Here is a 24063-nt window from a genome sequence, read left to right as displayed (position 1 = left end):
ACCAGCTTGATCTTGGTCCAACAAGCGTATGGTGCTGCGAACACCATGACGCTGTCGGTCCTGCGCTTCCTGAGAGGGGCGCGGCGGATGTGAAGACGCCAAGGTTTGTGCAGCCTTGTCCTTGGACCTGGCAGCACCGTGAGCTTCCTCGTCGGCGTCTGCTCTTCCACCAGCGTCAACCCCACCACCTGTTTGCTCCGGTGGCGGTGAGATCGACGCGGACGGAGCAGCTGCTTCTGAAGCCTTCTTCTTCGGTGGCATGTTGATGAAGAAAATGAAGATCTAGCTCGTGTGAACGCCGGATCAGGTTCGCACAATCTCGACGCCCCCTACCTGGCGCGCCAAAGATGTCGGGGAAACTGATCCACAAACACCTATGGGACCGGCGGACCGAGGCTCTTTCGGTTCGGCGGGGGGCGGAGGTCGCACGTAGAGCAGATCGAGGCGAAGCACACGAGCAGTTTACCCAGCTTCGGAGCTCTCCGGAGAGATAATACTCCTACTACTGCTTGTTTGATTGTATTGTGTTCTTGCTCAAGAGAGCTAAGTGTTTTCCTAGCTTTGAATGGAATGAGCTAGCCGAATTTGCCAACTAGTCGAACTGAACCCCTTCTACGTTGCGCATGGGCCTCCTTTTATATGCGCAAGGGGTCACCGACAGGTGGCAACGCAGAGAAGGGTAAAAGTGTAAAAAGAGAGGTGGTTGGTACAGTTGCCTGCATAGTGCACCCTACCTAACCCTGACGGCAGGGGACAAGGGCATTAAATGCCCGTCTGTGTCGCCTAAACAGTGCAGAAAAGGACCATTAGGTGTGCCACCGTTCGCCACGATGGCGATCTTGTCAGCGTCGCATGCCTCCGCGCACCGTTGGCTGCACAGCCCTCCGCCACGCGCGCCCGGAGAGGCCCCCAGGGCGACATGTTGGTGGATGCGCTGGAGCATGGGCACAGAGTGGCCGCTTGCCGCAGTCGTGGTCTTGTCGCGCCCGGAAGCTTGTCGCTCGCCAGGCCTTGCCGGGACGCGTGGCGCGTCGCGGCAAGTTCCTTGAGATGCCTCGGTTGGCCTTCCCGGCAAGCTCCTCTTGCCGGGGCCTTGTCCTCTTGACTTGAATACTTTGTTCTTGAATGGCTCCAAAGGAGCCATGGAGTATCTTGGTGGTCACCCGGCAAGCCCTTGCCGCGGGGAGCTGCAACTGCCCGTGCACAAGTTCAGGGTACCCCTAGTACCCCTATTCTAGTACACTGACAGGCTCCTACTTCTATGACAAAAAATCATGACAGAAAATGGGCTTTTCGTCCTGGGCGGGCTGGAGACGCAACTGCATGACATTCTTTGGGCCGTCCATGACGAAAAAAACCATGGTAGAAGCGAGGGCGAGGAAAATTTCGGGGAGTTCTGCTACGTCTCGAGCTTGTGTTGGTTTTCCTTGAAGAGGAAAGGGTGATGCAGCACAGTAGCGTAAGTATTTCCCTCAGTTTTTGAGAACCAAGGTATCAATCCAGTAGGAGGCTCCTAACAAGTCCCACGAACCTACACAAACAAACAAAGAACTCGCAACCAATGCGATAAAGGGGTTGTCAATCCCTTCACGGCCACTTGCAAAAGTGAGATCAGATAGAGATAGTATGATAAGATAAATATATTTTTGGTATTTTATAATATAGATGCAGAAAATAAAGATGCAAATAAAAGTAGATTAAAAGCTTATATGATAAAGGATAGACCCGGGGGCCATAGGTTTCACTAGAGGCTTCTCTCAAGATAGCATAAGTATTACGGTGGGTGAACAAATTACTGTCGAGCAATTGATAGAAAAGCGAATAATTATGAGATTATCCCAGCATGATCATGTATATAGGCATCACGTCCGCAACAAGTAGACCGACTCCTACCTGCATCTACTACTATTACTCCACACATCGACCGCTATCCAGCATGCATCTAGAGTATTAAGTTCATAAGAACAGAGTAACGCATTAAGCAAGATGACATGATGTAGAGGGATAAACTCAAGCAATATGATATAAACCCCATCTTTTTATCCTTGATGGCAACAATACAATACGTGTCTTGCAACCCTTTCTGTCACTGGGTAAGAACACCGCAAGATTGAACCCAAAGCTAAGCACTTCTCCCATGGCAAGAAACATCAATATAGTAGGCCAAACCAAACTGATAGTTCGAAGAGACTTGCAAAGATAACTCAATCATACATAAAAGAATTCAGATAAGATTGAAGTATTATTCATAGATAAACTTGATCATAAAGCCACAATTCATCGGATCTCGACAAACACACTGCAAAAGAGTTTACATCGAATAGATCTCCACAAGATAGGGGGAGAACATTGTATTGAGATCCAAAAAGAGAGAACAAGCCATCTAGCTAATAACTATGGACCCGAAGGTCTGTGGTAAACTACTCACAACTCACCGACGGGTCTATGGTGTTGATGTAGAAGCCCTCCGTGGTTGATTCCCCCTCCGGCAGAATGCTGGCGATGGCTCCAAGATGGGATCTCGCGGATACAGAAGGTTACGGTGGCGGAAATATTTCTTCGGTGGATCCCTGGATGTTTTCTGGGTATGTAGGCTTATATAGGAGGAAGAAGTACGTCGGTGGCCGCCTGAGGGGCCCACGAGACAGGGGGCGCGCCCAGGAGGGGTGGGCGCGCCCTCCTATCTCGTGGCCGCCTCAGCTGCTTCTTGGCTTGCACTCCAAGTTCTCCGGATCACGTTCATTCCAAAAATCACACTCCCAAAGGTTTCATTCCATTTGGACTCCGTTTGATATTCCTTTTCTTCGAAATACTGAAATAGACAAAAAAACAGCAATACGGGCTGGGCCTCCGGTTAGTAGGTTAGTCCCAAAAATGATATAAATGTGTAAAATAAAGGCCATAAACATCCAAAATAGGTAATATAATAGCATGGAACAATAAAAAATTATAGATATGTTGGAGACGTATCAAGCATCCCCAAGCTTAATTGTTGCTCGTCCTCGAGTAGGTAAATGGTAAAAACAGAATTTTTGATGTGGAATGCTACCTAGCGTAATTCTCAATGTAATTTTCTTTATTGTGGCATGAATGTTCAGATCCAAATGATTCAAGATAAAAGCTAATAAAACATAAAAATAATAATGCTTCAAAGCATACTAACAAATAATCATGTCCTATCAAAATAGCATAGCCAAAGAAAGCTTACCCCTACAAAATCATATAGTTAGGCCATGCTTCATTTTCATTACACAAAATACTCCCCTCATGCACAACCCCGATGACGAGCCGAGCAATTCTTTCATACTTTTTAACGCGCTTCAACTTTTTTCAATTTTACGCAATACATGAGCGCAAGCCATGGACATAGCACTATGTTGGCATATGGTGGTGGTTGTGAGGACAAAAAGAGGGAGAAAATAGTCTCACATCAACTAGGCGTATCAACGGGCTATGGAGATGCCCATCAATAGATATCAATGTGAGTGAGTAGGGATTGCCATGCAACGGATGCACTAGAGCTATAAATATATGAAAGCTCAACAAAAAGCACTAAGTGGGTGTGCATCCAACTCGCTTGCTCACAAAGACCTAGGGCATTTTGAGGAAGCCCATCATTGGAATATACAAGCCAAGTTCTATAATGAAAATTTCCCACTAGTATATGAAAGTGACAACATAGGAGACTCTCTATCATGAAGATCATGGTGCTATTTTTGAAGCACAAGTGTGGAAAAAGAGATAGTAGCAATTGTCTGTTCTCTCTTTTTCTCTCACTTTATTTTTTTATTTTCTTTTTCTCCTTCTTTCTTTTCTTTTTTTTCTCTTTTTCTTTTTTTTCTTTTTGGTGGGATTCTTTGGCCTCTTTTATTTTTATAAAGTCTGAAGTCTCATCCCGACTTGTGGGGGAATCATAGTCTTCATCATCCTTTCCTCACTGGGACAATGCTCTAATAATGAAGATCATCACACTTTTATGGATTTACAACTCAAGAATTACAACTCAAAGCTAGAACAAAATATGACTCTATATGAATGCGTCCGGTGGTGTACCGGGATATGCAATGAATCAAGAGCGACATGTATGAAAATTATTAAGGTGGCCTTGCCACAAATACGATGTAAACTACATGATCATGCAAAGAGCAATATGACAATGATGAATCGTGTCATAATAAACGAAACAATGGAAAGTTGCATGGCAATATATCTCGGAATGGCTATGGAAATGCCATAATAGGTAGGTATGGTGGCTGTTTTGAGGAAGGTAAATAATGGGTGCATGATACCGGCGAAAATTGCGCGGCATAATAGAGGCTAGCAAAGTGGAAGGATGAGTGTGCATATATCCATGGACTCACATTAGTCATAAAGAACTCATATACTTATTGCAAAATTCTACTTAGCCCTCGAAGCAAAGTACTACTACGCATGCCCCTAGAGGGATAGATTGGTAGGAAAATACCATCGCTCGTCCCCGACTGCCACTCATAAGGAAGACAATCAAAAGAGCACCTCATGCAACAAATTTGTCACACAACTTTTACCATACGTGCATGCTACGGGACTTGCCAACTTCAACAAAAGTATTTCTCAACTTCATAATTATCCACTAGCATGACCCTAACATTACTACCTTTATATCTCAAAACAATTATCAAGCAACAAATTGATCATAGTGTTGAATGCTCTTTCTATGATAGTTTTTATTATACCCAACTTGGATGCTCATCATTCTAGGACCAAACTTGTAACCATAGAAAATACCATGCTGTTCTAAAAGACTCTCAAAATAATATAGGTGAAGCATGAGATACTAGCAATTTCTTTAAAATTAATCCACCGCCATGCTCTAAAAGATATAAGTGAAGCACTAGAGCAAAAACTATCAAGCTCAAAAGATATAAGTGAAGCACATAGAGTATTCTAGCAAATTCTAATAAAGTGGGCATCTCCCAAAAGGTGTGTACAGCAAGGATGATTGTGGTAAACTAAAAAGCAAAGACTAATATAATACACGACGCTCCAAGCAAAACACATATCATGTGGCGAATAAAAATATAGCTCCAAGTAAAGTTACCAATGAATGAAGACGAAAGAGGGGATGCCTTCCCGGGGCATCCCGAAGCTTAGGCTTTTGGCTATTCTTGAATATCTTGGGGTGCCATAAGCATCCCCAAGCTTAGGCTCTTGCCACTCTTTATTCCATAGTCCATAAAAGCTTTACCCAAAACTTGAAAACTTCACAATACAAAACTCAACAGGAAATCTTATAAGCTCCGTTAGTGAAAGAAAACAAAACCACCACATATGGTACTGTAATGAACTCATTCTTTATTTATTTTGGTGTTAAACCTAATGTATTCCAAGTTCTATATAGTTCATACCCTTACATACTAGTCATAGATGTATCAAAATAAGCAAACAACACACGAAAAACAGAATCTGTCAAAAACAGAACAATCTGTAGCAATCTGTAACTAACGCAAACTTATGGAACTCTAAAAATCCTACCAAATAAGGAAGTACTGGAAAATTTGTTTATTGATCAGCAGAAAAATGAATCAATGCAAAATCACGTTTCTGTGATTTATTGAATTTTTTCTCATGAGCGCAAAGTTTCTGTTTTTTAGCAGAATCAAATCAACTATCATCATAGGTTATCCTATAGGTTCTACTTGGCACAAACACTAAATAAAACATGAAAACACATGTAAACAGAAAATAGATGCACAATTCATTACTAAACATAAACAAAAACAAAAAACACAAAGAAAATTGGGTTGCCTCCCAACTAGCGCTATCATTTAACGCCCCTAGCTAGGCATAAACGCGAAGATAGATCTAAGTAGTGCCATCTTTGGCACTTGGTTCATAGGTAGCTCGCATGATAGATTCATAAGGTAATTTGACTTTCTTTCTTGGAAAGTGTTCCATGCCTTTCTTTAATGGAAATTGGAATCTAATATTCCCTTCCTTCATATCAATAATCGCACCAATCGTTCTAAGGAAAGGTCTACCAAGAATAATAGGGCAAGAAAGATTGCAATCTATATCAAGAACGATAAAATAAACGGGCACCAAATTTATATTTGCAACAATGATAACATCATTTATCCTTCCCATTGGCTTTTAATGGTGGAATCCGAAGGTGCAAATTTAAAGAGTAATCATCAAGATCATGGAAACCTAGAATATCGCATAAAGTTTCAGAATCGTGGAAACACTAGCACCCAAATCGCACAAAGAAAAACACTCATGATCTTTAATTCTAACCTTTATAGTAGGTTCCCACTCATCATTAAGTTTTCTAGGTATAGAAACTTCCAAATTAAGTTTTTCATCAAAAGATTGCATCAAGGCATCAACGATATGTTTGGTAAAAGCTTTATTTTGACTATAAGCATGAGGAGAATTAACAACGGATTGCAACAAGGAAATACAACTTTCTAAAGAACAATTATCACAATCAAATTCCTTGAAATCCTAGATAGTGGGTTCAATACTATTTAAAGTCATGAACTCTCCAATCCCACTTTTACCAAATTTAGCATCAAGATCTAAAAACTCCAAGTTATTGGGATGCCATCTAAATAAAGTTGACTCATCTCCAGTCACGTTATTATCAAGATTCATATTTCAAAACAAAGATCTAATAGGGGACACATCAATGACTTTATGATCTTCATCATTATTTTCATGGAAACTAGAAGACCACGCCTTTACAAAGCTGTCTTTCTTAGCACGCAATCTAGCGGTTCTTTCCTTGCACTTGTCAATGGAAATTCTCATTGCTTTGAGAGACTCATTGATATCATGATTAGGAGGAGAAGATATAAGTTTAAGAGAATCAACATCAAGCGAAAGTCTATCAATGTTCCTAGCCAAATCATCAACTTTGAGCAATTTTTCTTCAAGCAAAGCATTAAAATTCTTTTGAGAGACCATAAATTCTTTCACACTATTTTCAAAATCAGAGGGCATCTTATTAAAATTACCATAAGAATTATTGTAGGAATTTCCATAATTATTAGAGGAATTGCTAGGGAACGGTCTAGGATTAAAGTTTCCTCTATAAGCATTGTTTCCAAAATTATTCCTACCAACAAAATTTACATCCATAGATTCATTATTATTCTCAATCAAGGTAGATAAGGGCATATCATTGGGATCAATAAAAGAACTCTTAGTAGTAAACAATCTCATAAGCTCATCCATCTTTCCACTCAAAACATTAATTTCTTCTATAGCATGCACTTTTTTACTAGTAGATCATTCGGTGTGCCATTGAGAATAATTAGCCATAATATTATCAAGAATTTTTGTAGCATCTCCTAAAGTGATTTCCATAAACGTGCCTCCGGCGGCCGAATCTAAAAGATTTCTAGAAGCAAAGTTTAATCCGGCATAAAATTTTTGTATGGTCATCCATAAATTCAAACCATGAGTAGGGCAATTGCGAATCATCAATTTCATTCTTTCCCAAGATTGGGCAACATGCTCATGATCAAGTTGTTTAAAATTCATAATATCATTCCTAAGTGAGATGATCTTAGCGGGAGGAAAATATTTAGAGATGAAAGCATCTTTGCACTTGTTCCAAGAATCAATACTATTTTTAGGCAAAGACGAAAACCAAACTTTAGCACGATCTCTAAGTGAAAACGGAAATAACTTCAATTTAACAATATCATTATCCGTATCTTTCTTCTTTTGCATATCACACAAATCAACAAAGTTGTTTAGATGAGTAGCGGCATCTTCACTAGGAAGGCCGGCGAATTGATCTTTCATAACAAGATTCAGCAAAGCAGTATTGATTTGACAAGACTCAACATCATTAAGAGGAGCAATCGGAGTACTAAGGAAATCATTATTATTGGTATTGGATAAATCACACAATTTGGTATTATCTTGCGCCATGGCAACAAGTAATCCAACACACAAGCAAACAGAAAAAGGCAAGCGAAAGAGAGAGGAGGTTGGGAAAGAGAGGGCGAATAAAACGACACGAGTGAAGTGGGGGAAAGGAAAACGAGAGGCAAATGGCAAATAATGCGAGGGAGATGAGTTTGTGATGGGTACTTGGTATGTCTTGACTTGAGCGAAGACCTCCCCGGCAACGGCGCCAGAAATTCTTCTTGCTACGTCTCGAGCCTGCGTTGGTTTTCCTTGAAGAGGAAAGGGTGACGCAGCACAGTAGCGTAAGTATTTCCCTCAGTTTTTGAGAACAAAGGTATCAATCCAGTAGGAGGCTCCTCACAAGTCCCACGAACCTACACAAACAAACAAAGAACTCGCAACCAACGCGATAAAGGGGTTGTCAATCCCTTCACGGCCACTTGCGAAAATGAGATCTGATAGAGATAGTATGATAAGATAAATGTATTTTTGGTATTTTATAATATAGATGCAGAAAATAAAGATGCAAATAAAAGTAGATTAAAAGCTTATATGATAAAGGATAGACCCGGGGGCCATAGGTTTCACTAGAGGCTTCTCTCAAGATAGCATAAGTATTACGGTGGGTGAACAAATTACTGTCGAGCAATTGATAGAAAAGCGAATAATTATGAGATTATCGAGGCATGATCATGTATATAGGCATCACGTGCACAAAAAGTAGACCGACTCCTGCCTGCATCTACTACTATTACTCCACACATCGACCGCTATCCAGCATGCATCTAGAGTATTAATTTCATAAGAACAAAGTAACGCATTAAGCAAGATGACATGATGTAGAGGGATAAACTCAAGCAATATGATATAAACCCCATCTTTTTATCCTCGATGGAAACAATGCAATACGTCTCTTGCAACCCTTTCTGTCACTGGGTAAGAACACCGCAAGATTGAACCCAAAGCTAAGCACTTCTCCCATGGCAAGAAAGATCAATCTAGTAGACCAAACCAAACCAATAATTCGAAGAGACTTGCAAAGATAACTCAATTATACATAAAAGAATTTAGAGAAGATTCAAATATTATTTATAGATAAACTTGATCATAAACCCACAATTTATCGAGTCTCGACAAACACACCGCAAAAAGAGTTTACATCGAATAGATCTCCACAAGAGAGGGGGAGAACATTGTATTGAGATCCAAAAAGAGAGAAGAAGCCATCTAGCTAATAACTATGGACCCGAAGGTCTGTGGTAAACTACTCACAACTCATCAGAGGGGCTATGGTGTTGATGTAGAAGCCCTCCGTGGTCGATTCCCCCTCCGGCAGAACACCGGCGACGGCTCCAAGATGGGATCTCGCGGATACAAAAGGTTACGATGGCAGAACTATTTCTTTGGTGGCTTCCTGGATGTTTTCGGGGTATGTAGGCTTATATAGGAGGAAGAAGTACGTCGGTGGCTGCCCGAGGGGCCCACGAGACAGGGGGCACGCCCAGGAGGGTGGGCGCGCCCTCCTATCTCGCGGCCGCCTCGGCTGCTTCTTGGCTTGCACTCCAAGTTCTCCGGATCACGTTTGTTCCAAAAATCACGCTCCCGCAGGTCTCATTCCATTTGGACTCCGTTTGATATTCCTTTTCTTCGAAATACTAAAATAGGCAAAAAACCAGCAATACGGGCTAGGCCTCCGGTTAGTAGGTTAGTCCCAAAAATGATATAAATGTGTAAAATAAAGCCCATAGACATCCAAAACAAGTAATATAATAGCATGGAGCAATCAAAAATTATAGATACGTTGGAGATGTATCAAGTTCCCGGTTACGGTGGGTGGTCGGGGGCCGAGCGATGCACATTTCTCCCGTACACGTACGCACGTGTGTGCGAGGCGTTGGCTCTAACTGAACCCGAGCGAGGCGTTGGGCTCTAACTGAACCCGAGCGATTGCACTGCAGGCTATGCGTTACTGAACCCGAGCGATCGATCGATGTCTATTAACTGAACCCGATCGAGCGATTCCTTCGCTACTACTGCTAACTCAAGCCAATTGATGCTGCCTCTCTGGATGAACAGTGAGTGTTGTGGGGGGGGGGGTTGGATGAACAGTGATCGGTGGGGGTGGATGAACAGGACCCCGTGGCATTGCCTCGATCAAGCTGGTTGGGGCTGGATGAACAGGACCCCGTGGTGTGGAGGGATGGATGAACAGGACGACCCCGTGGAGGGCTGGATGAACAGTAGATGGTGGAGGGGTGCCCGTGGAGGGGTGGTTGAACAGTAGCCGGTGGAGTAGCGCGCGGTGGAGGCTGGATGAACAGGAGCCCGTGGAGGCTAGAGGAGGTCGACGGTAGCCCGTGGAGGCTGGAGGAGGTTGACGGTGGAGATGAACAGTATCCCGTGGAGTCCCGTTTTGCGGTACGCCACACCCCTCCTGATGAACAGGACCCCCGTTTCGACCGTAGCGCTCCAACACAAGTCCGTTTCGTCCGTTTTGCGGTACGCCACACCCCTCACGATCGACAGGACCCCCGTTTCGATTGTAGGAGGTCCGTCTCCTCCGATTTGCGGTACGCCAGACCCCTCCCGATGAACAGGATCCCATTTTGAACATGGCCGGTCAAACACAAGGCCGTTTCCTCCGTTCTGCCGTACGCCAGGCCTCGTTTCCATCACCTGTTCCGTCCAAGCCCTCCAGATGAACACGACAATGCATTCTGTTCCAACCCAGCCGGTTGCTCCCCATGAACACGACGATGACGTTGTTTCTCCGTTCCGACCCAGCCATGTACACGAGCCCTGGCCGTACGTATGCGCGTGTAGGCGTTCGAGACCCCGCCCGTATGTACACATACGTGGCCGTATTTTCTTTCTTGCACACAGGCCGCTGTACGTACGTGTACATGCTACGTGCGCGCCTCTACTACGACACGTGCACGCCTCTACTATGACAAGTGCGCGCCTCTACTATGACACGTGCGCGCCTCTACATCTACCAGTATGTACGTACACGTTCGCGAACAGAATGACAACACTACGTATGCTTCGACCAGGTGGGTCCCGACTGTCAGGCACTTCCTTGTGTGCAAAGAATTAGCTGGTGGGTCCCAACAGTCAGGGGGCGAATCGTTTTTTCGGACGCACTTCCTTGCGTGCGAAGATGTAGCTGGTGGGTCCCAGCAGTCAGGGGGGCGAATCGTTTTTTGCCCAGACGCACTTCCTTGCGTGTGAAGATGTAGCTGGTGGGTCCCAGCAGTCAGGGGGGAAACGTTTTTTTCACGAAATACGGTGGCCCGTCCGGTGGGTCCCGGCTGTCAGGTGGATGAATAATTATTTTGCGCGTAATAAGGAGGCACTTCCTTGTGGCTGCCGTGGACCCAGGTGTCAGCCTCTCCACGTACAGTACTCTTCCGATGGAAGTCGGTCATTGACCACATTGACCACACCGCGCCGAGAGCACCACAGCGGTGGACGACGGCGAGGCCTAGGAAGGGGACGACATGGAGCCGGGGAAGACGCAACAGTGGATGCCCACGCGAAGAGGAGTACAAGGGTTCACTAGTTCGGCTGCGGTGTGAGGCTGCCGTCGCCGCAGAATAACAGGGGGTGTGGGTGAGTAGTGGGATGGCCTGGCCAGCGGTGGGAGTAGTAGGGGGTGGTGAGGCCTTCGCGGCATCACAGCCGGCCACAGGAGGCAGGAGCATGCGGCACAACCGGCGCTGCTTTGGGCGGCTGGAGCACGAAGACCAGAGGTTGAAGAAGCACTACAACCGTTGGATGGACATCGTACGGTCACTGGAGCTAGAATCTTTCATATTGACTAAGTTGACAAAGCCCTCCGTCCCCGTCAACTTAGTAGGCCCACAAGTCAGCCTCCCACCATGGTGGGTCCCAGCTAGCCGGGGGAGTATTCAATTTTTTCTGCATAATAAGGAGGCACTTCCGGTGGGTCCGAGATGACAGTGGGGCGAATGTTTTTTTCGTGAAATACGGTGGCTTGTCCGGTGGGTCCAAGCAGTCAGGCGGAAATGTTTTATTCACAAAATACTGTTGCCCATCTGGTGGATCCCTGCTATCAGGTGGAGGAATAATTATTTTGCACGTAATAAGGAGGCACTTCCTTGCGGCTGCCGTGGACCCAGCTGTCAGCCTCTCCACGTACAGTACTCTTCCGATGGAAGTCGTTCCTTGACCACATTGACCATGCCGCGCTGAGAGAACCAAGGCGGTGGACAGCGGTGAGGCCTAGGAAGGAAGGGGACGACGCGGAGCCGGGGAAGACGCGACAGTGGATGCCCACGCGTAGAGGAGTAGGAGGGTTCACTGGTTCGGCTATGGTGTGAGGCTGCCATCGCCGCAGGGCCTGGCTAGCGGTGGGAGTAGTAGGGGGCGGTGAGGCCTCAACGGCAGCATAGCCGACCACTGGAGGCAGGAGCAGGCGGTCTCACCGGCGTTGGTTTGCGCGGCTGGTGCAAGAAGAGTAGCACTTGAAGAAGCAGCAGGACCATTCAATTCAAATCCAACGGTTACTGCTGCTACAATCATTTGTTGACTAAGTTGACAAGCCCTGCGTACGCGTCAACTTAGTAGGCCCACAGGTCAGCCTCCCAACCAGTGCACCCCAGATGTCAGTGGGAGGAATCATTATTTTTCGCGTAATAAGGAGGCAGTTGATTGCGTGCGGCCAGGCCAGAGGAGGGAGTAGGGTGGGCCGGGGAAGCCTACGCGGCATCACAGCGGGCCACAAGAGGAGGGAGCAGGCAGTCCCGCCGGCGCTAGTTGAGGCGGCTGGAGCGGGAAGATCAGAGATTGAAGAAGCACATTGGCCGTTGGATGGACATCCAATAGTCACTGCTGCTAGAATCGTGTGTTGACTGACAAAGCCTTGCATAAACAAGTCAACCTCGAAATCTATGTCGTGTATAGCCCATTTGCTATTATTTTTATAATTTTTACTCATTTTCTAATTCATATGGAAATTATTGCAGCCCGTTTTCCATTTTTAGAATTGCTGCCCATTTTCTGGTCAGTACCAGGGTTAAAAAAATTAACTAAATATGTGTGAAAATTTGAATTCGCAAATTTTGGCTAGGGAAAAAATATTTTTAATCCAAAAATTAGTAGCCATACTAAAACAAATTTTAAAATAAATTAGTACTATGTCATGTTAAATCCAATGAAATACTATAAAATATCAGTGAAGAACAAAAACAAAAAAAGACACTAATATCCCATTTGCTATATTTATTTTGGAATTTTCAACCCCTTTGATATTACTTTTAACAGACACTGACCATACTCTTTGGCTAGGCCGGAATGCATCCCTCCTCGTCTTGAAAGATTTGCAGCCCAGTAAGTCGAAGAAAACAAATAGGCCTAGCTTGGGTATTCTTCAAAAAGAAATACTGGGCTACCTATTTTACCAAAGAAAAACCTGCTGGGTTGGTCATGTTGTTAGACGGGCCACGGAGACCGCACAACCCAATTTATAGCCTGCTCCTCCGAATTACTACTCAAAAAAGCTGCACAATTCTGTCGTTAATTGACCATACATTAAAAATAATGTTGGTCCCGGATATTAGTAGGGTGGATTAGAGTAAAAAACGAGGGGTGCATCTGAGTAGTAAAAGAGGCACTTGCTTGTGTTCGGGAGTGGACCTGGTGGGTCCGTACTATCATACTCACAACTACAGTTCTCTCCCGATTCACTATGTTGATAGGGACCGTTTCAAGAAAAAACTATGTTGACAGGACCGGACGGCGTCGCCATGGCGAGCGCACCAAGGCGGAAGATAAAGTGCTGTCGCAAATGTGTTGGGCTAGGTTGGACATTCTTATTGAAAAAAATGGACCGGAACTATTTATGACGTTGACTACGATTTGCATGGGTCCGCTGGTTGCAGGAAGAAAATGCTGGGAGAAAGAGGACTGGTCGCTATCTTTGCCTAAGAATAATATCGATTGAATGTAACAACACTATCATAGGAAATAATATCCTCCTGTTAAATCATGAATTTAAAGAACTCGTGCATGAGCATTTATTTTTATTTTTTTATTTACTTATTTATGTTTAGGGGACCATGAGCATGTACCTGGGCCGGATTCATGTGAGAGCCTCCTTTCCAGTTAATTATGGGCTCCTCTATTGGGCCTTCATCAGTGGGATGCATGTTATCAACAAGTGGAAAATGTGTTCCGTACGAAAAATAGTATGCGTTACATACGGTACGGGGCACTAAGGATCAAACAGTGCAACGAATTCCAAAACATTGTGTTTGTAGTTCTAACAACACATTTATTCAACCAACAGACGAAATATACTACTGATTGTACATTGAAAACAGCAGCAGCAGCAGCAACCAGGGCTGGGGGTGCAACAGAAGCAGTAAGCAGGCCAGAAGAGTGAAGACGCAGCTCTCTCTTCCAAACCAAACATCAGCCATTATTACAAAAGGGCTACCAAAAAAGAACAAGTGTATGCATCAAACTAAATAAAGATCCTACTAATGGGCTTAGTTAGATGTTACTATTTATTAAGCTATGGAGATTGGCTGACGGCTTGAACCAGATGGGTGCTTGATGGGGGAAACTCCAGCCAGCAGGTCGAAGTCTGATACTTGCGACCCTCTCTCCTACTTTGGGCTGCATTGCGTGGCGGCACATATCAGGGTATGGTGCATGCAGAGACGCATGGTACGCTGTGTACACACAGTTTTACCTGATGAACGAAACTGTGCTGCCATCATGATCCTTGCCATCGGTTATCTCCTGGTTAATCGGATAATTTAGTCTGAAAAACAGAGAGCGGGTACCAAGGCTACTTACCATCCTCCAGTCAAAAATTCCTGAAGGCCTAGAGAAGCTGGGATCCTGCTCAAAGACCTTGTAGTGACTGTGATTGTATTTCGCGAAACAACACGTCCGGTATGTGTGAACGATCATCATCGTTCACCATCGTCTGATCAAGCCAGGAACCACCTGCAACTACCATGCCGCTTTTCTTTGAAAGGTTCTAGGATTAGGAAGGGTAGGGACACCAGGCGACCTACAACATCATATCAAGTTGGAGTCAAATAAAAAAGGGCTCTTAATTTAGTCAATCTTAAGAACAACATGTTATGAGCATGAATATTTTTTCAGTAAATGTTGACAGTAATATAAGCAAGCCATCATGATATCATAGGAAAGTAACATACTGCTGTAACAGCCGATTGTAGCGATGACTGGAGTAGGCCAGCAATACGTCCAGCCATAGAAGGAGTCGACAGCGTAAATGAAGCCCTTATGTTCAATGGCATCAGAGAACCATGAAGGATGTATGATCCTGCGATGGACATGAAGATTTATCCACTTACCGCAGTGACCTATCAGATAGGCGAGACCACGGTTGAAGAACGCAATTAGCCTGAAGTCTTTATAATTCGCAGATCTTGCGGGCACTTGGCAGATTACAACCTTGAGCAAATCAAACTTGGTATTATGTTGGCTACTGTAAGATTTCGAGTATTCTGGGCCGCGGTGCCAAAGTAGTGCAGTGTTAATCGAAGGAAGGGGGATCAATCACCGGGTGTAGACCTCCACCAGCATCTAGCTGCCGCAACCGTCGACGAGCACCATCCAGACGTGTTCATGCCAACCCAGTACATACCGTTAATGTAGTTGAGGGTGATGGGGATTGGATCGTAGTCAAGGGGGTTGATGCTCGCCACCCTAAGATCGTTATGCTACGTGACACGCCGTTTCTGAAGATCAGGCGGCATCAGCAAGCAAGGAGCTGGCTTAAAAAGCTCCGGCTTGAGGGCTTTGAGTAAACGGTGCAGCCCCGACGAGCACGCGGCGAGCGGCATGGTACTGAGATTGTTCACATGCGAAACAATGAGCTTGATTACCTCTGTGGGGAGCGAAATCCAGCCACTCTTTCGGCGGACGCTGCTCGGTTCTACCATTGTTAGTGCTTGGGTTTCGGACGAGGGGGGGGGAGGCGCCTTAGCGGGGATGGAAGATTGGACGAGATTATGTGCGGACAAAGGTGGAGAAGCGAATATGTGCTGCGGGAAGTGGACAGGTGATGATGACTACATCATGTCGTTTGACTTACGAGACACGTACCAGCAGCGTAGGGTCATATCGATGCCAGACAACTTGCTTGAATGATCACAGTACTGGTACTCCCTACAGTACCTACTACAGTACTATGCCCTAACTTGCTTGAGTAGAGTAGTAGAGTAGGACTCTGCTCTACTACTAGCACCGGAGGAGTAGTATATTCTAATCTAAAATAGTTACAAACTTCAATGCCCGAGCGTGGAACGACTATGAACCGTGCTCAAAGACCATGTCTATGTGGTGTTTGGAATTATATGCAAAAAATAGCAAGATGTCCGTGCATTGCACGGCACACCGTCATCACCAACTCGGTTTTTTCTCTACCCCTACTCCCATAAAAGACTCAGTTGGTGATGATGGAGGCGAGGAGGCATGTTCAGCCGGGCGTGCAGCCACGACTTCACCGACGACAACTTCTTTCCCGACCTTGGCAACCTCTTCCTCAACGACATGGGTGACAACCTCAACACCAATGGTGCTGCTCCCGTTGCACCGTATGTGTTTCTATCATTCCTGTTCGAAATCGTGGTAGAATTCATGTTTCTACTCTGTATCCTACTACTATGCTAGTCCACGTGATTAGTTTCATCTCTGTTATAGCCGTCATGATTTATTTTGTGCTTATTCGGATTAAATCTCGTAGTAACTTGCTCATATATTCAACTAGCGCAATGTCCCCTACAGCCACTCCCGTTTCATGGACGGCCTGGTCGATGCCTCCAAGGAGCCCTTCCTCTACTGCTATGAGTGCCTGATGCCATTTTGGGGCTCGCCGGCGGACATGGTGCATCACCTCATGGATGCGTGCAGCAGTCACTACTGGCCCTTGGCGGAGAACATCAAGTAGAAGACGTGGTACCCGTTCACCATGCCGGAGTCGCTGGAGGATCACCGCCGCCTACTAGTCTCGAAGGAGGACGGCAGCGTCTTCCTCTTGATCATGGGAACCGGCGAGACCCGTGCAGGCCGCTGCCCCGTCTTTGTAGTGTGCATCAGGGGCGACGCCGCTGACGCTGACACTAACATGAGGCCGATGTACGGGTGCATGCTCACTGTTACTACCCCTCAGAGGTACGTGGGCGGTGACACCGGCTCCATCATGCTGACTAGGACCGTGCAGAGCTGGGACCTTCCCGCCGATGTGGACATGGAAGACGCATGGTATGATTTACCCCGTAACGCGGTGCACGGGGACTCCAAGGAGGTTCATTTGGACATATGCATTACTAAGTTAAATGTTTATAATTAGTCTTCGCTCAATGAAATCCGATGTCTAAGCATGTGGAGACTTCGATGCATGATCTTTCTCTATTGGAGTATCGCGCATGAATAAAAGTGTATCCATTTATGGTTTAGTCTAGAATCTTCCATGTATGAATTTTTACTACAGTACTAGTGAAAGACTTACGATGAACCATTTCTTACATCTCCTCTGCCCCCTTGCAAGTCATCCTGATTTAATCCCTTCGTCTAGGTGTATAAGGGCATGGTTAATATTACTTAATAGTATAGCCAACTATTGACTATAAGAAAGTGCCATGTCATCTGTAGCCAACATGCATAACAATCGATACTCAAAAACTAATTCTTAAAGATCATTTCTTGCAAAGCACAATAAGTGTTATTTCTTCACAAGTTTTGGATGCAGGTTGAACAGTTGAACACTTTTGTTTGCAAAAGATACCTTTTTATCTATTTCACCCGGATGTTTGTGATCTCTAGAGATGAAATAATATCCCTATCGATACCCGTTACACATGAGATGACCCCCACATCCTTTGTCAAAATAAACAACTCCCCGATCAATGCATTTCCCTCTTCAGTGCAACGCACGGGCACCTTACTACTATAGATTAGTACGACCAAAAATTGAACTAACATTATATATAGTACGATAAATGTTGATGCATGTCACCTAAAATTATATCATTCGAAACTATGTTCAAATACGAATCCAACGATATAGTTTTTGTTGACATGCACTAACATTTTGTCAGTTAAATCTTCAGTGAAATTCAGTGGGGGACTAATAAACCACGACCGATGTAGTACAAGTGTAGAGGGCGGCGTTGCATGGGAGTCTCACCCCGCTTGTGGCGCGGCAGCAAAGCCGTCATATCACAAAACCCAACCACTGCTAGTAATAAGTGGCCTGGTAAAACAAACGGACAAGCAACCATCACATCCCTCCGTCTTTTTTGCATTTCATCTCTCTGCATTTACTTTCTCCGGTTCATCTCGCACACTCGATCCCTGGCTACTACTCCTAGTATCCCTAGCTACTACTCTTAGGGCCAGTTCTTTTTGCGGCTTAAAAAATAAGCCATCTCTTCCCCAGCTTTTCCCATAAGACTAGTCACAGTGGAGAGTAACATTAAGGCGCCTCACTCATTTATTTGGGCTTCTAAACTACTAGTACTACTAGTACTCCCTTCATTTTTTTATACAAGATCACAAACTCAAATTACAGGTACCAAGATAAAAATCAATGTGTGCTTTACAAGTCAATTTATTTTCTCGTTTACCGGGTTAATTAATAGGGTGCATGCACATTAGAAGAAATTGAGTGGCCGTGAGAGAGGAAGTACTAGATGAGTTTGTCATTATCATCCACTACATGCATGCTAGCAATTAAGCCATGGGTTACTAGTACGAGGAAACATCATTAATATTTGTCTCGATTACTATTGGTGCCCTTGTATAGATGTAAAATGTATTTTTTTATAGTGGCTTGTATACAAAAATGGAAGGAGTACCCCCGTCCTGGTTTATTCGTCACCATTGTAATTTGTGGTAAATTTTGACCAAAGATTTAACTGATGAAATGTTCGTGCATGTGACATCACAAACATTTTATTAGTTAAATTTATGATCAAAATTTGACACAGATTACAATGGGGACCAATAAACCAGGACGGACCTAGTAGGAAAGGGATTACTACTAATCTAGAAGCCTAAACAAACTGGCCCCTGGTACTCCTACTAGTAGTACTAGTACTCAAGTTGGAATTCCAATTGCACGACACAACTTGTTAGGCAAAAAATTTGATACAGGGTGTAGGAAGTGGTTTGGGAATTTGCATGCCTTTCCGACCAGTTAGATACTCCGTACAAAGTACGACAGAGAAATAACCATAGAGAAGGAAGCTAAAAGTAAACAATCAAACGAGCATTTTTGCATTTGTTTTGCATTGAATCGTTTCACAAGCTTGACCAGTGCTGTTTTTCTACTTTTACAAAAACCGCATCGTAATGTTAAAACGTGCATTTGCCCGTACATATGTAATAGTAGTACTCCCTCCGTCTAGGTGTATAAAGTCTTCCCTCCTACTTGGTCACGGTGCACAACCAAAGATGACTTATTCACCTGGACGGAGGGAGTAGCACAGTCTGCAAGCATATATATAGAGAGGCGTGTAGTGTGATAGTATATAGTACTAAAGTTTGTGTTGTATGCACCTACTTACGAAATGCATACGGATACACAAGGTTTCCAAACTTTCCCTCTTACATACTTAATTAAGGACGCTAATAATTCCCGAACGTTCGGGATTTATCATTTGCGTCCCAAAACTAATGAGGTCACCTTACGAAACTAAATTATACTCCCTACTAAAAGCCATGACGCTCGCAGGAGCGCTTGCAGCGCGCCACGAGTGCCCTGGTGCGCGGCTGTTTCCCAGCGCACCGACACAACGCCTCTTGCTCAGCCTCGCAACTCGCGAGGTGCTGATTGGCGGCTTGCCGGCGGGCGAGCATGGTCTCACCGGTGTGGTGATCCGGCGCCAGCAGGTACTCGTCCTCGCTGGAAGCGTGCACCTGGTCCACATACCGCCAAGCGTAGATGAGGCGCTTGGGCCCGACTGCACTCAAGGCTTTGGCACGGGCGTCCTCCGCCACCCTCACGGCCCTTGCACGAGCCTTCTGCCAAAGAACCAATTGCCTGACTCTCTCGGACGCGACATAGACCTGCCAGGCAGCTTGACCCGCGTCGGGCTTCTCTTCCTCGACCTTCTTCTCCGCCTCTATTTTGGCATGCTCTGCCGGCAGCAAAGCCTCCCACACGGCGACATCCATTTCTTTCCAAAGCTCCTCAAGGCTGGGGGGCTCGGCTGGTGGCATGGTATTCTCCTCGTAGCAGGGAGCCGGCGCGCGTGCTGGCAAGATTGGGAACACCGACGCGTCCACCTCGATGTGTCGCGGCAAGGAGTGGAACACCGACGCGTCCTCCTCAACTAGTGATGGCGAGGAACTGAACGGCGATGCGTGACCGTCCGGGCGGTGCAGCAGGGGCACTTAGGGCTTGGGAGGGGCGATGCCATGGTGGTCGATGTGAGAGGGAGGGGGAGGAGATAGCGATGAACATGAGCATTCTTCCGAATGCCGTGGGAGGCATAGTATTTATAGCAAGCAATGGCAACCTACGTAAGATATGGACTGAGCTGCACTGACTTAACTGCAGGTTCAGTTGCGTCACTGACATGTGGGCTACTACCTCTTGAGCACTGCGTTGGATTTCCCTGAAGAGGAGAGGATGATGCAGTAAAGTAGCGTAAGTATTTCCCTCAGTTTTTGAGAACCAAGGTATCAATCCAGTAGGAGATCACGCACGAGTCCCTCGTACCTACACAAAATGATAGCTACTCGCAACCAACGCGATTAGGGGTTGTCAATCCCTTCACGGTCACTTACGAGGGTGAGATCTGATAGAGATGATAAATAATATTTTTGGTATTTTTGATATAGAGATGCAAAGTAAAAAGTAAAAAGGCAAAGTAAAAACAAGGAAAGTAAATAAAGTAGTGGAGATTGATATGATGAGAATAGACCCAGGGGCCATAGGTTTCACTAGTGGCTTCTCTCAAGAGCATAAGTATTCTACGGTGGGTGAACAAATTATTGTTGAGCAATTGATAGAAAAGCGAATAATTATGAGATTATCTAGGTACGTATGATCATGTATATAGGCATCACGTCCAAGACAAGTAGATCGAAATGATTCTGCATCTACTACTATTGCTCCACTCATCGACCGCTATCCAACATGCATCTAGAGTATTAAGTAAAACAGAGTAACGCCTTAAGCAAGATGACATGATGTAGAGGGATAAATTCATGCAATATGATAAAAACCCCATCTTGTTATCCTCGATGGCAACAATACAATACGTGCCTTGCAACCCTTTCTGTCACCGGCTAAGGACACCGCAAGATTGAACCCAAAGCTAAACACTTCTCCCATTGCAAGAACTACCAATCTAGTTGGCCAAACCAAACAGATAATTCGAAGAGACTTGTAAAGATAACTCAATCATACATAAAAGAATTCAAAGAAGAATCAAATATTGTTCATAGATAAGCTGGATCATAAACCCACAATTCATCGGTCTGAACAAACACACCGCAAAAAGAAGATTACATCGAATAGATCTCCACAAGAGAGGGGGAGAACATTGTATTGAGATCCAAAAAGAGAGAAGAAGCCATCTAGCTAATAACTATGGACCCGAAGGTCTGAAGTAAACTACTCACACTTCATCGGAGAGGCTATGGTGTTGATGTAGAAGCCCTCCGTGGTGGATGCCCTCTCCAGCGGAGCTCCGAAACAGGCCCCAAGATGGGATCTCGCGGATACAGAAGGTTGAGGCGGTGGAATTATGTTTTTGGCTCCTCATCTGATCTGACGGGGGTACGTAGGTATATATAGGAGGAAGGAGTACGTCGGTGGAGCAACAGGGGGCCCACGAGGCAGGGGACGCGTCTAGGGGTGGGGGGCTCCACCCTCATGACCGCCTCTGGCACTTCTTGGAGTAGGGTCCAAGTCTCTTGGATCACGTTCGGTGAGGAAATCATGTTCCTGAAGGTTTTATTCCGTTTGGACTCCGTTTGATATTCTGTTTCTTCGAAATACTGAAATAGGCAAAAAACAGCAATTCTAGGCTGGGCCTCCAGTTAATAGGTTAGTCCCAAAAATAATATAAAAGTGGAAAATAAAGCCCAATATAGTCCAAAACAGTAGACAAAGTAGCATGGAGTAATAAAAAATTATAGATACGTTGGAGACGTATCAAGCATCCCCAAGCTTAATTCCTGCTCGTCCTCGAGTAGGTAAATGATAAAAAAGAATTTTTGATGCGGAGTGGTACTTTGGCATAATTTCAATGTAAATCTTCTTGATTGTGATATGAATATTCAGATCCGAAAGATTCAAGACAAAAGTTCATATTGACACAAAAACAATAATACTTCAAGCATACTAATCAAAGCAATCATGTCTTCTCAAAATAAGATGGTAAAAGAAAGTTCATCCCTACAAAATCATATAGTTAGGCTATGCTTCATTTTCGTCACACAAAGATGTTCAAAACTTCTATACCCCGATGACAAGCCAAGCAATTGTTTCATACTTAAATAATGTCAAACTTTTTCAACCTTCACGCAATACATGAGTGCGAGCCATGGATATAGCACTATGGGTGGAATAGAATATGATGATGGGGATTGTGTGGAGAAGACAAAAAGGAGAAAGTCTCACATTGACGAGGATAATCAACGGGCTATGGAGATGCCCATCAATTGATGTCAACATGAGGAGTAGGGATTGCCATGCAACGGATGCACTAGAGCTATGAATGCTCAACAAAAGAAAACTAGTGGGTGTGCATCCAACTTGCTTGCTCACGAAGACCTAGGGCATTTGAGGAAGCCCATCATAGGAATATACAAGCCAAGTTCTATAATGAAAAATTCTCACTAGTATATGAAAGTGATAACACATGAGATTCTCTACATGAAGAACAAGGTGCTACTTTGAAGCACAATATATGAGACTCACTATATGAAGAACAAGGTGCTACTTTGAAGCACAAGTGTGGAAAAAGAGATAGTAGCATTGCCCTTTTTTCTTTTCTTTTTTTTCTTTTTTTTGGGCCTTTCCCTTTTTTTGGCCTTTTTTTGGGCAATGCTCTAATAATGATGATCATCACACTTCTATTGATTACACCATAAGGATTACAACTCGAAACTTAGAACATGATATGACTCTATATGAATGCCTCCGGCGGTGTACCGGGATGGTGCAATGAATCAAGAGCGACATGTATAAAAAATAATGCGATGGTGACCTTTCCACAAATACGATGTCAACTACATGATCATGCAATGGCAATATGACAAAAGTAATTTTTGTCAAGATGATGATGGTGGAAGTTGCATGGCAATACATCTTGGAATGGCTATGGAAATGCCATAATGGGTAGGTATGGTCGCTGTTTTGAGGAAGATATAAGGAGGTTTATGTGTGATAGAGCGTATCGTATCATGGGGTTTGGATGCACCAGCGAAGTTTGCGCCAACTCTCAAGATGAGAAAGGACAATGCACGGTACCGAAGAGGCTAGCAAAGGCAGAAAGGTGAGAGAGTGCGTATAATCCATGGACTCAACATTAGTCAAAATAACTCATATACTTATTGCAAAGATTTAGAAGTCATCAGAAAATCAAGTACTACGTGCATGCTCCTAGGGGGATAGATTGGTAGGAAAAGACCATCGCTCGTCCCTGACCGCCACTCATAAGGATGCACAAGCTAGGTACACTTCGTGTTTCAAATTTGTTACACAACTTTAAGCATACGTGCATGTTACGGGACTTGCAAACTTCAACACAAGCATTTCTCAAATTCATAATCACCCAACTAGCACGACTTTGGTATTATCACCTCCATATCTCAAAACAATTATCAAGCATCAAACTTATCTTAGTATTCAATTCACTCAAAAGAAAGTGTCACATATCTTGAATACCAAGTATATTAACATTAAGCAATTTACCATGCTATTAACGATTCTCAAAATAATCTAAGTGAAGCATGAGAGATCAATAGTTTCTTTAAAACAAATCCGCCACCGTGCTCTAAAAAATCTAAGTGAAGCACTAGAGCAAAAATTATTACGCTCAAAAGATATAAGTGAAGCACAATGAGCAAAACTATCAAGCTCAAAAAGATATAAGTGAAGCACAATGAGTATTCTAGAAAATTCTAAATCATGTATCA

Source organism: Triticum aestivum, chromosome 5B (genome assembly GCF_018294505.1).
Source record: "Triticum aestivum cultivar Chinese Spring chromosome 5B, IWGSC CS RefSeq v2.1, whole genome shotgun sequence".
NCBI classification, from domain to species: domain Eukaryota; kingdom Viridiplantae; phylum Streptophyta; class Magnoliopsida; order Poales; family Poaceae; genus Triticum; species Triticum aestivum.
Note: the sequence above shows the minus strand (reverse complement) of the source record.